Source organism: Microtus ochrogaster, chromosome 6, assembly GCF_000317375.1.
Source record: "Microtus ochrogaster isolate Prairie Vole_2 chromosome 6, MicOch1.0, whole genome shotgun sequence".
Taxonomy (NCBI): domain Eukaryota; kingdom Metazoa; phylum Chordata; class Mammalia; order Rodentia; family Cricetidae; genus Microtus; species Microtus ochrogaster.
This window is the reverse complement of record NC_022013.1, coordinates 22670105-22685372: the sequence shown is the minus strand read 5'-3', so window position 1 is coordinate 22685372 and position 15268 is coordinate 22670105. Positions and strand designations below refer to the sequence as shown.

The window sequence follows — 15268 nt, the reverse complement described above, 5'->3', positions numbered from 1 at the left end:
AGAAGGCTAAGTAGTTAAAGCTGTTTGTCACTAAGTCTGATGTACAGAGTTTGGTCTCTAGGTTGCCCTCTGACCTCCACATGTATGCTATGGATCACATGACCACACACATACATGCTCATAAAACAAATAAATGTAATTTTTAAAGAGCTCTGCCTGCAAAGAGTACCTACTCTGAGGAGCCCTCCCTCAGGTGTGCCATTCAGCCAAGCTCAGGATTTGGGAAATTTGTTCCAACAGAGGCCCCATTCTTCCTTCTGCTGGCTCTCATTGTCCCTCATGACTCCACACATTCTTGGGCCTTAATGAGAAGCCAAGACTGCCATGGGCTTTGCCCTGCCCTTGTCAGTGTAACCCCAGGTCTGTAGCAGGTGCTGGGGGAGGGTGGGTCGGGGCCCAAAGAAGGGAGTCAAGAAGAAGGAGATGGGGGCCAAGGGCAGGGGGCAGGATGGATGGGGAAAGGGTAGAGTCAGAACAGAGACACTGAGAGAAACTGAAGGGGATGGAGGTTCATGGAAATATTAGAACATCTTCCACAAATAAAAGGAACTTAACTTTTTTGAGTGGAAACTCGAGTGCATGCACCCGCAATTAATTATGTCTGAGTTTTTTCTTTCTTTCTTTCTTTCTTTCTTTCTTTCTTTCTTTCTTCCTTTCTTTCTTTCTTTCTTTCTTTTCTTCTTTTTTTCTTTTCTGTGGCAGGGTTTCTCTGTAGCTTTGGAGCCTGTCCTGGAACTAGCTCTTGTAGACCAGGCTGGCCTCGAACTCACAGAGATCCTCCTTCCTCTGCCTCCCGAGTGCTGGGATTGAAGGCGTGCGCCACCACCCGGCTCATGTCTAGTATTGTTAACATTATGGTCACAGTTAGGAAAACTGAGGCTTTCTTGGGACTTTTTCTTTTGCTAGAGGGGTGTGTGATGGGGAATAGGGAAAGGGGTAAAAGGAGAGGGGAAAAGAGGAAAACACATGAAAGTATGGGAAGCGGACAAGCCCAGGGCTGAAGCGGCACTGGGGAGAGCTAGGGAAACAGAAGAACGAGAGACCTGTGCAGACTGAGGTGAGGAGGAGGGCCCAGCATACAGGTTAAAGCATCCTGACCTCCAGCCATTCCCTCAGAAGTCCACTGCCTATTGGGAAAGCAGACACTGAGAGCAGCTGAGATGCCTTTCCTCATGAACTCTGCACAAACTCGAGAAGCCAGGTCAGGCGAGAATGAAGCCTGTTGCACAGGAAGAATGCTAACTTTTTAGGAATTCCCTCTCAAAACACTTCCCTTCCAGGGCCTCAGGCTACTTCTGGGTCTTCCAGATTGACAATGGTTCCAGCTAAAGGTAAGCCAAGGAGGGCAGGCCTCTCAAAGGACAGAGGTGGGGACATGCCAATAAAACATCAGCTCTCCAAAGAGAGAAGGGTCAGCGACAGACTGGGCTTAGCCCAAGGACAGTAGATGCCACCAACGTTCCTAGAGAAGACCAAGCGCATGTACACAACCGTTCTCCAGATCTACACTGGACACCCAGGAGTAACATACTAAATGGGATGCTTGTGTGGAAATCTTTAATAAATTCAATTAACCAAACCTATGATCCCATCAAAGATGCATGAGTCCACAATGGAACTGACTGATTCATAAATTCACAATGGGACTAGCTGACTCTCAGAGATTCTTCTCTACCTATGTGTCTTTTGGGGCTACTTTGAGCCCGGGAGACCTGTCTCCGCTCACGGTGGCAGAGCGAGGGGACATTGGGATGATAGATATTAAGGCACTTACTCCCACCAACTGTCTGCTCGTAGGTTCTAGGCTGTGGGATGTGATGACGAGCTGTATAGCACTCCAATTCCACCCATCATGGTGGGAGGCACTGCTGTAGGTTCAAAGGAGCCTCAAGAGATTCAATCTGTTGTCTCTGCTCCAAATAGACCTCCCAATTTGGAAGTGTGTTTGGGATGGATCAGTACTGACCCAGACAGCTAGGTTCTGAAGAACCTGCTGACTCCAATACACTGTCCCCCAGACCAGAACCAGACCAGGAGTGGGCTTGCCACAGAGAACGAGATGGCCTCCCTCTTTCTAGGCCTAGACTAGGTAGCCTTTCCCATGGTTTGAGTCCGCCCTGCACACCTTCCATTTCTACCCCCAAAGCATGAACAGCTCAGGCTCTCTCTCATTTAGCAGTTTGAGAGCCCCCCTAGAGGAGGTGGATGCTCCTCCATTGAACAGGAAACCACAGTGAAGTCAGGCAGGAATTTTCTTTTGCCCAGGGGCTTCTCCAGTTGACCTTTTCTGAACATTTCCAGGCAATGAGAAGCAGCTTCTAACCTAGCAGGTCCTTGGGCTCTTGGAGAAGGACGAAGAGGATGATGAAGAGGAAGAGAAAGAAGAGGAGGAGGAGGAAGAGGAGGAGGAGGAGGAGGGAGGCAACAGCAGCCTGGTAACAGCCTCAGGCAAATCATAGTAGAGAAACTAAGGAAACAGCCAAGGTGGAAGGTGGGGGGACAGGTCTCTCCAGTCTTGGTACCACCAGGCCTCCAACCCCTACTAAGCCTGTTGGCCGGACTTTAGAAGGAAGATTTAAGTATGAGCTTATGTCACCAGAATTCAAGCTCCCAAGTATAGGACCCAGGCTACAGATTTGGTTCTCAGTCAATCACGCTGTTAAAGAAAAATATGACAATGGGCCATTGGCAAATTTGCATGCAGTTTGCCTAAGAATATCATGTATAATATCAAACAGTTCTCACATCTGCACAGGCCTTGTCCTCCCCTTTCGGTCACATCCCCTCATCTGCAAAGATGATGAGGTGTATGGGGACAGCTACTCCTTCAGTGACTGTGCATCAAGGATATCCAATAGTCAAACACTGTGTAGACCCTTGGATAGGACTCATGCTCGTATCGATGAGGGACAAGACACTGTGCTTTAAGTCAGAGCTGCCCTAGGTCTTCATCAATCAGTTTGATGCCATGACTCCAAGCTTGGGACAGGCTAGACTTGACCTACTCTCAATTCTCTGTGTCCTCATCCTGCTCCGAGGAGAATGACCCCACTTCTGAAGCCTGCCTGCCAGATAGTCATATCTTTGAATGCATAGCAAGAGTGTAGAGGCAAGAGGAAGCACCCAGTAACCCCCCCCCCCCCTTGAAGGAAACCTGAGGTGGGTGAATATAAGAGCCTGCATCTGTGAGAGCCTTGATAAAACTGGACAATTTGAAAAGTAAAAGCTATTTCCAGCCTTGTACCTCAGCCGGGGCACCCTTGAAGGTCTAAGTCCCCAAACTGGCACCATGGGTACCTCCTGGAGGACAATCCCTTTCTCTCAATGCAGAACCCAGTCACCAAGGAGCTGACTTCCGCTGCTAAGTTAGCCCTGAACTAAGTTGTTCACCGACAGAGGAAAGTACCTTGGAAAATTTATCAGGGAAAATTAAATCAGACTGGGGCCCGAACACCGGTGCTCCCAGAGGAAGGCTGTGGAATGTTGCTTAGAAAGAAGGGCTCTCCCTCTGGGCCCTAGGCGCCCTCTCCTGACCGACTCCGGAGAGGCAAGGGCCTTCCTTTAGGGGCACTATCCGTGGTCAGAGACCCTTTTACATGAAGGGGAGTATCTGATCATCTCAAGGCTGCTTTGCCGGGCCTCTACCAGGGTTCCTCCTTCTAGGTGGCTTCTCTCCGGCCCTTGTTAGGTTAAGGGCCCCTAAGGGGTACTAGGGGTGGGCAGAAGCTCAGGGCTCAGAGGTCCCAGTTCTACCACAATGACTGGAAAGGGTTGGAGGGAGAATGAAGTAGCTAGTGTCCCCCTCCTCCCGGGTACATGATTGCCTCACATTTGCTGGAGTTGGTGGTTTTGCACTGGACATGGCTCCTCCCGGCCTCCTTCACAAGGGCTTCCAGGACCTCTCTCTGCTCCTGGGGTACCATGCACCGCTGCTTCTCCGTTCTATGTGCCAAACAAATGCACAGGTGCTACAACGTCCCGGTCCCTGCCTCAGTTTCAGCCCCTTCTTCGTCGCATTCCACCACGCAGCGAAGGAGAAGAGGGAAGCACTCAAGAGTGGCTTTCACTCAGCCACGGGAGGTAGACTCAGCTTTAGAGGGCGAGCTCCCTCACCTTCCCTCCTGAAGCCCCACTAACTGTGAAATCCTTCAGAAGGAACAAAGGCAATGGAACCTGGGTGGGGGGCTTCCTTTTTGCCTAGCTAGGGCAGTGGTTGGCACAGGCGGCAGCGGGTCAGATCTGGCTTTCAGGTGAGCCTGCCGGAGGTGGAGGGGCCCGCCCAACCCAAAGCAGAGACGCCAGTCCTCGGCGGTTCCCGGCCCCCAACCCGGCCCGCAGAGGGGTCGCTGACTCCCAGCACTTTCTGCCTGTTTTCCGCTCAGTACTCACAGTTCGGATGCTGAGCCGGATCCTCTCTTGTACTCACTTCCTTTGTCTCCCGTCTCCCTCTTTCCCTCTCCCTCTCCAACCTCTCTCTTCCCTCCTCGTCTGATTCTCGGCTGTAGCTTCCAGCGTAGGAAAATAATTATTCTTCTCAATGGGTTGACACGGGGCGCGCGCGTACACACACACACACACACACACACACACACACACACACACACACACACCACCGGGTACCCAATCAATGCATAAATCTTCGGGGTCCCTTTAACCTCTGCGGATGACTCCAGGAGTTAATTATGAAGCCTATTTCGGCATGGCATAAATATGCATTAAGGGATGAAATGACAACCGACGCGCTGAACTTCAGGGAACTGGCATTTAGACAGACTTCGTCTCTCCCCCGCCCCCTCCCTCTCGCTCCTTGGCCCCAAAAACCACCTCCCCAGCCTCGCGCCCTCCGGGGCTCGCGGGGACCGTCGCCGGCTCCTCTCGGCATTAGCCGCACCTCCGGCACCCCCTGCGGCGGGGCAAACCCTCGCGGGCCGCTCCCTCCGGTCCTCGCCCCTCAGATCGCGGGGTCCCGGCCGGGGTGGGGTTTCCATCTGAGAGCAGCGGCGAGCTGAGTCCCGGGAAGAGCCGGAGCGAGCCAGCTACCTGCCCGCACGCCCGAGTTCTGCGCGGGCGAGAAAGACCGCGAAGCCGGTCCTCTCTCTGTCCGCGCTGCCGCCTCGCGCCTTTGGGTCCCGACCCGCACACACACGCGCACCCTTGCACACGCGCGCGCACACACGCACTCACACGCACCGCCTGGCGCGCATCGACACTCCTGCGCGCGCTCACGCCCGCTCACACTCAGGCTGTAACAAAGGAAGGGGCCAGCGCTGCCTTACTTTTCTTCCGCCTCTCTTTTGCGGCCCCCTAGCCCCGGGCCGGCGGCCGGCCCACCCGCCCTCCACGCCCCCCGACGGCGGCGGGCGGCTGGCAGCCGGAGCAGCGCGGCGCAGCGGCAACTTTGCGCCCGGCGGGCGGGAGACAAAAGCTGCGGCGCAGCCGGAGGCCGCGCGGCCAAGGTGTGCTCGCTAATTGTCAGGAAATGTGTGTGTGCGCGGCCGAGCCCGCGGGCGGGGGAGGGGTGGCCGCGGGAGCGGTAGAGAGGACGAGGGGACCACCCCACCCCCAGTCCACGCCACTCGCCCGCGCCCGGCACCCGAACCGGGATTAGAGAATAAATTATCTGCTGTCTTCTCATTGGGCCGTGGTTGAGGACGCCGTCGGCGGCGCCCGGCTGGGAGCTCGCCCAGCTCTTTGCATTCACTGCACAGCTCCGGCTCGCCTCCCTTCGCGGGGGCTGAGAGCCCAGGGCTGGGCTCCAGACACCAGAGGACACCAGCCGTCTGGCCGCGCCATCCCTCCTCCGAACTAGCCTGAGCCCTACTCCCTTCCCAATCTGTCTGGTGTCTTGGGGACAGGAGACTGGGGAAAAAGATGCCTCGGTATCTCTCCTCTTTGCCTTCACACCCACTCCGAAGGAGAAAGTGCAGGGTGGCTGGGGGACCAACACGTGGGACTCACCCATCACAACCACAGAGGGTTTACAGCGTTTCCGTGACCTGGGCCCTGACCTCCGTTCCCACAGGCAACAATGAGGAGAGAGAGGGAGAGGGAGAGGGAGAGGGAGAGGGAGAGAGAGAGAGAGAGAGAGAGAGAGAGAGAGAGATTGCCCTGCTACCCAGTCTAAGTGCACACTTCCTGGGCCTGCCTCTGACCCTCCAGGGAAGAGAATTTAAAACTGCCTGCTTAAGAAATGTCTCTAAGAGCTCCTTGCAAAGAATCCATTCATTTATTTAGCAAACCACATCCAGGGCCATCCTGTGTGGTGACATCCACTAGGGAGGAGTGCCAAGCCAAGAAGCAAGATTGAGAGGAGGCAAAGTCTAGCCGAGGAGGTGGTGCCCGTCTTGTGTTCCAGCAAGGTCTGACCCCCCCCCCAAAAAAAAAAACCAGGAATGATTCACTTCAGTCATCCATGCAACAAATGATTTAGCATGTTTTACATGCCAAGTTCTGGAGAAAGCACTGAGGATATACTGGTGTCCAGTTCTCTGGAACACACAGTCTAGCGGCAACATGGCCATTGGTGTGACAGAGCTAATTAGGAAGTGTGTGTGTGTGTGTGTGTGTGTGTGAAATGAGCCCAGAAAGGTTTCTCTGAGAAAGGAGAGCTAAAAAGGATGAAAGATGGGGTGAGGCAGGAAAAGAGAGCGCTCTAAGCAGGGGGATTTGTAGGTTCGTGAGCTGCTGGTAACTGCTCATTCAAAGGCAACCAGATGCCCATCATATAGACGGGACATGCAGAGGGAGTGGTCCTTAGAGTTAATCTCCAGGATCTGCAAACTGACTCTCAGAGGCTCACTCTGGTGCTGCGAGCTTTCAACACGGACCATACCCAACTGTTGTCTGCTGCAACTGAGCCAACCAGATGCTTGCTAATCCAGGAGTCCTAGATGCTCACATCACTTCATCTGGTAACACCGGGCCATCACACGGGAAAGCTGCTACGCACTGGACCCCTTTCCGTGAGCTGGGATTGTTTGCTCAGTTTCCACCTTTATCATGTCTGGGTTTTTAACATCAGTCCTGTGACTCCATCGCTGTCCTGCAGATAGATGAGAAACTGAGTCAACAAGAGAGAATGGCCCATCTGGTACCACACATAGATTTAGTGCCCTACAGAGTTTGTGGCTTTCCGCTATCATTCTAGTAGCGCTCAGCATCCAGCCCTGCTACTGTCAGTGGGCCTGAGGAGCACTGGGAATAAGGGGTTCTCTGCCTCTTCCAGAGCCTTCAGCACCTGGGACAGGGCTCCGAACATCCTTTTTCACCCCTTCCGGAGGACCTGAATCTAGTCTGCCCTGAAAGAAAGGGGATAATTCAGGAATAAATTTAGGAGCAAGGTGTTGTGGTCACTGGATGAACTTTGAACTTTGGATTTGCCGCTGTGCCTACATACTCTTCACTTAGCCTTTCTGAACCGTAGTTCATTCCTTCATTGACCCAGCGGTACTCACAGTATGTGGGAGGTTCTCATGAAGAATGAGGTTGTAACATGTGTGAAGTATCTATGGAAAAACACACAAACTATCGATTGGAAACAGCCGTTACTTCTGGGAAGAACTGGCTGCGGGCGGTGCCTATATTTTATGGCTTATTATTTAGTAGTGGTAAGGCTATGCCTGTGTTACCTGTGCAAAATAAATAATGCAGCATTTTGGTGAGACAGTAAAACAACGTGACGGCAGCACTAAGTGAGTATTCCATGCCCCTTTGCTGAACCAGGTGGGGTTTTGTCTTTTGAAATGCCAAGGTGAGCCATTGAGGAAAATCGATGTCTCTCAGAAAGTGGATGCTACCAAGGAGTTTGCACACAACCCAAGCACAGGTCTAGATGGTGAGCCAGTTCAGATATTTTCAAACCTAGAATCTCTGTAATGCAGCCCTGGGCCTCAGAGGGAAACAGTACTGCATAGATGCTGCTCTATTTTTTTTTTTTTTTGATTTTTTGAGACAGGGTTTCTCTGTGGTTTTGGAGCTTGTCCTGGAACTAGCTCTGTAGACCAGGCTGGTCTCGAACTCACAGAGATCCTCCTGCCTCTGCCTCCCTAGTGCTGGGACTAAAGGCGTGCGCCACCACCGCCCGGCGATGCTGCTCTATTGAGAGACCCAAATCCCTCCAGGGAACAGGTGAGTCAGGGTACAACAGAGTGATGAGGTCTGGGCCACCCCACCCCACCCTGCACTGGTCCTTGTGTCCAGAGAGGCTGGACAGGAGCATTCGGGTCTGGAAACTTTGCTGTGCTTCTCAAGCTTGTGAGCCAGTTTCTTGCCTGGCAGCTCTGGTCCCCAAGAAAAGCCGAGAGCCGCAGGTGCGAACCTAAGGAGGGAGGGCACCTTCTCCTGTTACCCTGCAGGTATTGGGTCCCGGGCCAGGACAGGGCAGCCATTCATCAGCCAGCACAAAGAGACACTTTCTCAGCTACACGAAGACCAGGCCAGGTCACCTCAGACACTGGGGCATAACATCAGAGGTAACACCAGAGGCCTCTCAGAGGAACGCTTTGGACTGGGGGCTAATGGCGTGGGGGAGGGTTGTGATAGAAAAGACACATCTTGAGAAGGGAAAGTCCATCATGATCTGAAGGAGGGAGGCAGATATGATGGAAGAGACTACAAAAGTAGAAATTAAACTGAGTACAGGGGAGCTGGGAAGATGGCCCGGAGGGTGAGAGAACTTGCGAGACAATCTCAAGGTCCCGAGTTCAAGTCCTAGAACCTGTGTAAAAAGCCAGACATGACAAGAACCACCTACAGCCCGGTACTGTGGGGAGGAAGGAATAATCCTCAGCACCCACATCGTAGGTAGGCAGGGGAAGGATTGCCGCACCCAGTTCTGGGAGGCGGAGACAGGATGGTCCTGGGGACTTGCTGGGAAGCCATGCAGTCTAGGCAATCAGTGAGTTCAGTGAGAGACCCTATTTCCAGAAACTAAGGGGAAGAGTTGTAGAGGGAGATGCCTACATTGACCTCTGGCCTCCGTATGTGTGTACAACGAACATGCGTGCTCTCTCTCTCACACGCACACACACACACATATACCACACACACCACACACACACACCAAATAGAATATTCCTTCTGGAGAGCTGCCAGGGACAGCAATGTAATTGTAGCATTTGAGAGGTGAAAGCAGGAAGGTCATGAATTCTAGGCCCGGGCTATAGAATGAGACTCTATCTTTTTTGTTTGTCAGTTGGTTTGTTTTTCAAGGTTTTTCTCTGTGTAGTCCTGGCTGTCCTGGAACTTGCTCTGTAGACCAAGCTGGCCTTAAACTCACAGAGATCCATCTGCCTCTGCCTCCTGAATGCAAATATAGCATATATACATGTATATACATACATATATACACACATATACACACATATATACATATACACACATACACACACACACACATATATTTAGAGAGAGAGGAGATAGGTAGGTAGACAGGCAGGTAGGTAGATGAACATGTCAGCGACCCAGGGCTGGAATAGCTATCATCCAGAATAAAGGAAATGTCTTCTTTCTCAGCAAGTTTCCAGAAGAAAGTCTGTGTTGAGGCTGCGTTGTTTTACCGTGGGCTGAGTCTGGTCGGCAGACAGGGAGGGACTTCAGTCCCAGCACTGAGAAGGTCACGTCCTCACCTGTTTTGCTGTTTTGTTTTGTTTTGTTTTTGTTTTTGTTTTTTGCCTCCTGTTCACCTTGTCCCAATTAAGGCAAAACCCAACCAGACCCCAGCCTCCAATCAGTCTTGAAAGCATTTGTGACTTTTATGAAAGAGACAGGTACAGATTTTTTTCCATGTTAGGCAGACAGAGGTATTTTGGGATTATCATCACCCACAGGATTCTGGGAAGTCACTGTGTACTCTTCCTGGGGCTGGGGCTTGTTCCAACAGTGCCAAGGCCTTGCCTGTAAGACATCACTATCTATACACAGGCACACTTAGTGCATGCACCATGTATCCGGCACAGCTCTTATACAAAGTGCACAAATAAGTTTTATTCAGCTTTTCGGTGTCTTCACACCTGCCAGCTAGCTTTGGACTGTACTTTAGTTTTGATTTCTTCCCTATGCTGAGGTCTAAACCCAGGTCGAGCCGCTGTCATAGCCACCTCGCTCAACAACAGTGTCAGGACAAGACACGCCACGTCTCTTCTCACAGCCCTATCCGTTCCCATGTCCTCCACAGTCATCCTCCAGAAGCTGCACACCTCTCTTTAACAGCTGCCCATCAAACTCTATCTTCCACTGCCTATCCCTTCCTAAAGTGCCCTCCAGCACTGGCCTTAAACTCTGGCCTTAGCATTCTCCTTTTTCTCCCCCACGCTGGTCTCTGCCTGACCACTGAAGATATTCCTCCCATAGAGGCTGAAGTGTGGTGAACAGTGACATAGGTCTGAGCCATTTGTGGACTTCCTCCAGCATCGGACTTAGGCGGACGTTAGACACCTGCTTCGCTGCCATCTTGGCCATTCATCACATGACCAAAAGCAGCTGATGCTCCTACCATCCTCTGCATTTTCAACACTGCCCTTCCCCAACCCCACCTTCCTCCTACTGCATTCCTTGGGTGCGTCCCTTCTAACTCCCCTTCCATCTCACAGGATTTATTTCATGCGTCTTTTCATCCATTGACTTGCTGGACAAACTCCACTTTTGGTTAAAACCAGGCAACTTCTCACCCTTCATCTGTGTACTAAAGGAAGTCTCACCATCACGCTGATTGACTGACTGATGGACCAGCCTGACTCCATTTTGAGATTAAAAACCATCTTGTGAGCAGGGCGGTGGTGGCACACGCCTTTAATCCCAGCACTTGGGAGGCAGAGGCAGGCGGATCTCTTTGAGTTCTAGGCCAGCCTGGTCTACAAGAGCTAGTTCCAGGACAGGAACCAAAAGCTACAGAGAAACCCTGTCTCAAAAATAAAAAAAAATAAAAATAAAATAAAAAAAAGAAAAGGAAAGAAAAGAAAAGAAAAGAAAAGAGAAGAAAAGAAAGAAAGCTAAAAACCATCTTGTTAGCAAGGTCAAAAATTAAGTTCATTCCTGTTTTCTGTCAAACTTGGATTTGACCCATTTTCTAGAATTTGCCATACTCTATACCCTGACCTTCACCCTGATAAGATGTTCTGCTAAATAATTTTTAGATGTTCAGCCAAGCTTCTATATAACCAAAATCTCTCTGGAAATAGCCCAACCCTTGAACACCCCCAGTCTTGCAATTTTGCTGGGGGGAGAGGAGCAACTATATAAATCCTACCTTTTCCTGTGTTTGATGCAATTTTCTCAAAACTCTGTTTTAAGGAGATAGCCCTGTGTACTGGCTGGTTTTGTGTGTCAGCTTGACACAAGCTAGAATCATCAGGTGCAGGAGCCTCAGTTGAGGAAATGCCTCAATGAGATCGAGCTGTAAGGTGATTATTGGGGAAGGGCCCAGTCCATGGTGGATGCTGCCATCCCTGGGCTGCTGGTCCTGGGTTCTATAAGAAGGTGGACTGAGCAAGCCAGGGGAAGCAAGCCAGCAATCACCTTCCTCTGCCTCTGCATCATTTCTTGCCTCCAGGATCCTGTCCTGACTTCCTTCAGCATCACTGAAGGAAATATAAGCCAAATAAACCCTTTCTAACCCAACTTGCTTTTTGGTCATGGTGTTTCATCGCAGCATAGAAACCCTAACTAAGACACCCTGTCTGACAGAAAATAAAGCTTGCCTAATTTGACCAAAGAATTTGGGTAAAGATCTTTACTCTTGTTCAGTGGGATAGCAACTGGAAGTCCCAGCAAGAGCAAGACCCCAACCCAGATTCTGAGGCCAGACCTTCACTCCAGGAACCCAGGACCAGAATGCTGCCTTAGGAAGTTCAGATGTTCTAGGGCTCCAAGGCATGCTTTTGGTTTGGTGGATAGTTGTGGTGCAAACTGCCCCAACAGAAGGAGGCCAGCAGCAGCTGTCTGAGGAGGCCTCCGTTGGCAGTCATGGGAGGTGTCTCCTTGTATAATGTCTGGTACTATTTCTGATGGGATCCATCTTAAGGGCAGAGAGGTACCTGATGAGATACATAAACCCCTGTCCAGGGCACCAGCAAGACATTGTACTGCCCATCAGGTTTTGTTTTTGTTTTATACAATCATTTGTTGTTTTTTTGGTGCCTGTTTCTTGATGCCCTGTGTTTTGTTCTGTGCTTTGTTTGTCTCCTGCCTAGGACATGAGTAAAAAGTCACTCTGCCTGCCTGGCTCTTGGACACTGAGACGTGAGATGGAAATCAGTCGGGTCTGTTTAAACAGTCAAGGTGGCCACTGCGACTTTGTTTCCGACCTGTCTCTTTTGACTATGTGAATGTTCTCTATTCTATGTTTATTGGTTTTTTTTCTTTTTTTCTGCGTCTGTTTCTTTAAATCTGCTACAGCCACAGCTGCAGGAGTCCAAAAACTTTGTGTTGTTCTGCCTTCCCTTCCTGAATGTGCTGCTAGGTGCTGGCTGGGATAAAATGCCACAACGTGGAAGGCAGGAAGGTGGGCAGCAGAAAGCACCAAAGGGCTGCAACAAAGCAGAGAAAAAAACCATTGCAGCCCAAAAGTGTGGTAGGGAGAGTGGACCCCGCCGGAGAAAACCAACTAGCAACCGTCGAGCGTGGTGAGGGATTGGCTGCTCGCCATGACTGCTTCAACAACCAGGGTCTGGAACTTCTATCCCTGAGCCTCCTTCTCTATTCTCAGGCTGCTTCCCCAGGCCACTGAATTCAATTTTTAGATATGGATAATATTTAATATTGTCTTATGCTCTTCTGTTTTATTAAAAAACTGACTCTGGAGTTGGATGATGGCTCCCCCTTCTCTAGACCTAAACATGCTTATTTAAAAATTTTCTGTCTGTCTGACAGGTGAGCTACCTGATTTTGTGACAAAAAGACAGCAAAACAAAACAAAACAAAAAACAGACTGTTGGGGGCTGGAGAGATGGTCCAGAGGTTAAGAGCATTGGCAGTTCTTCCAGAGGTCCTGAGTTCGATTCCCAGAAACCGTATGGAGGCTCACAACCATCTATGAATTCTGCTGCCCTCTTCTGGCTAGCAGAAACATATGCAGACAGAACACTGTACACGGAAGAAATAAATCCTTTTAAAAATAGACTATTGATTTCACTCGACTTTTGTTAAAATATAAACTTATCTCAAGATTTATAAAACCATTATATGAACTTCTGTACCCCAATATTTACAGATTGGGTGTGGCTAAAGATAAAGTCTATACAAAAGGTTAGCTTAAAACTTATAACAAAAAAAGTGTTAATAATTAAAAATCTATGCATGGGTAATTTCAGTTTACTACAACACACTGTATACATGACTTGGATTCAACTCTTGTTTGAAAAAGTCGTGAAACAACACTAGAAGACTATAATGATCAAAGACATAAAATGAAGTTTTATTTACTATGGTCAGTAGCTATTTGCTCTTAAAAAGAAACTAAATGACAGGTCTTCTGGATGTCAACTTTATTGCAAATGTCATGGATTAAATGTCCTCAAATTCATTGAGTCTGCCTTTATCAAAGTGGAGACACTGTCGTTTGACATATGCACAACTTCCTCCAATAATTCTGCCAGTTCTAGTCTACACTTTAAAAAGAGGAGAAAATCTAAAAACAATCCATTTTTAAACAGTCAGTACAAATGCTGCCAAAAGCAAAACTAATTAAGAGAGTAGATTAAAATAAACTGTCTTATAGGAAAAAAAATCAGCCCAGGCCATCTCCTGACTTAGGGCTACTTGCCTCTCTGACCAGACTTTGATGCCAACCTGACAGTCACTAGCAGGGATCAGCATCCCTGTCGGGTCTTCTTCCTTTAAAAAAAAAATAATTTATTTATTATATATACAGGGTTCTGTTGCATGGATGCCTGCAGGTCAGAAGAGGGGCTCAGATCTCATTATAGATGGTTGTGAGCCACCACATGGTTGCTGGGAATTGAACTCAGAACCTGTGGAAGAGCAACCAGTGCTCTTAACCACTGAACCATCTCTTCAGCACCTCTGTTGGGCCTTCTGATTAAAATGTATCTTAGAAGGACCAGCAGAGGTTTAACATCATGAGAGGATCTGGCCAGGGTTTGGATAGAAGAAGATGGCAAACATCTGTATTATTCCAGATAAAAGATCAAAAAAGCTAATGAGTTAGGGCCACAACTATAAGCACAAAAAATAAGATGTTTTTGGTATTTTCTTTCTGGTAAAGCACACAGGCCCAGCTGAAGTCTGTCACTGGGTCCAGAAAGCATCTTCTTCCAACTCATGGGTTACTTCCTCTTCATTATTTTTACACACACATGAAGAAAGAGGACTTCTGCTGCCAGGCATTGCCAGAATGTTACATGAAACGGTTTCTAGATAGCCATAGGTATCTACAACTATGCATGTGATTTTCATTGCCTGCAGAGCTAACGGAAACCTCAAAATGTCCCAACAGAAGCAGGCTCCTAAAGTACGGGATCCAAAGCACAAAAGTAGAAAAATGATGGAGAAAGGACAAAAATAAAAATAAATTGAGAGGAGGGTGAAGGACTTCAGAAATGCTGGTCCCACAGGGAGCTCTAGAGAAAAGATGGCATCTTACAGTCCGTCTTGCCTCGAAACAAAGACTCTGACTTTGGTAATGTGCAGAGGTCTGTAAGAACTGTCTGATAGGACGAAGCCCAGGTGCTCTGATAGGCAGGTGCTGGTTATGCAAAGCTAAGGAACTAGCTCTTATTGCTGGCTTTAACTGGGGGCTTCAATGGCTGCTGAGTTTCCCGCTAAATTCTACTGGGCCTACAGCACACATTTCTAAGTGATAGTTGTTGCGGGAGGTCCTTCCGCTCCTCCAGCCTATAGCTGCTGAGATACCAGCCCATTGGGGCATGATCTCTCTCCCTTTAAAAAAGCGGCTATTTCTCTTCTCGTTCTCTTCACTTCCTGCTTCGTTTCTGGTGACTAGACTCTTTTCCTGATTGCGCAGAGGGCTGTTGTCTGGGACTGTTATCTGTAAGTTTTTTCCCCTTTAAATAAATACCACCCTATTAATCATAATTCCAAACTGCTGTGGCATTGTTTGTGACTTACACCTTCAGATAGTGTTGAAAACACTAACTGATTTGGAACTAAGTTTGAATCCTAATCTTACAAAAGCTAATTACTTATTATAAAAAATAATTAGGGGCTGGAGAGATGGCTCAGAGGTTAAGAGCATTGCCTGCTCTTCCAAAGGTCCTGAGTTCAATTCCCAGCAACCACATGGTGGCTCACA

The 15268-nt window shown here is 49.3% G+C and overlaps 1 long non-coding RNA gene across 1 annotated transcript in view; it reads right to left on the bottom strand.

Annotated features, from left to right (window-relative positions):
- Nucleotides 1-6711: 6711 nt before the first annotated feature.
- The window catches only part of LOC113456203, a 52679-nt gene continuing 44122 nt past the window's right edge, over nt 6712-15268 (bottom strand). The window contains exon 3 of the long non-coding RNA XR_003377059.1: nt 6712-7042. This is a non-coding gene — a long non-coding RNA (uncharacterized LOC113456203). The remainder of the gene's footprint in view (nt 7043-15268) is intronic.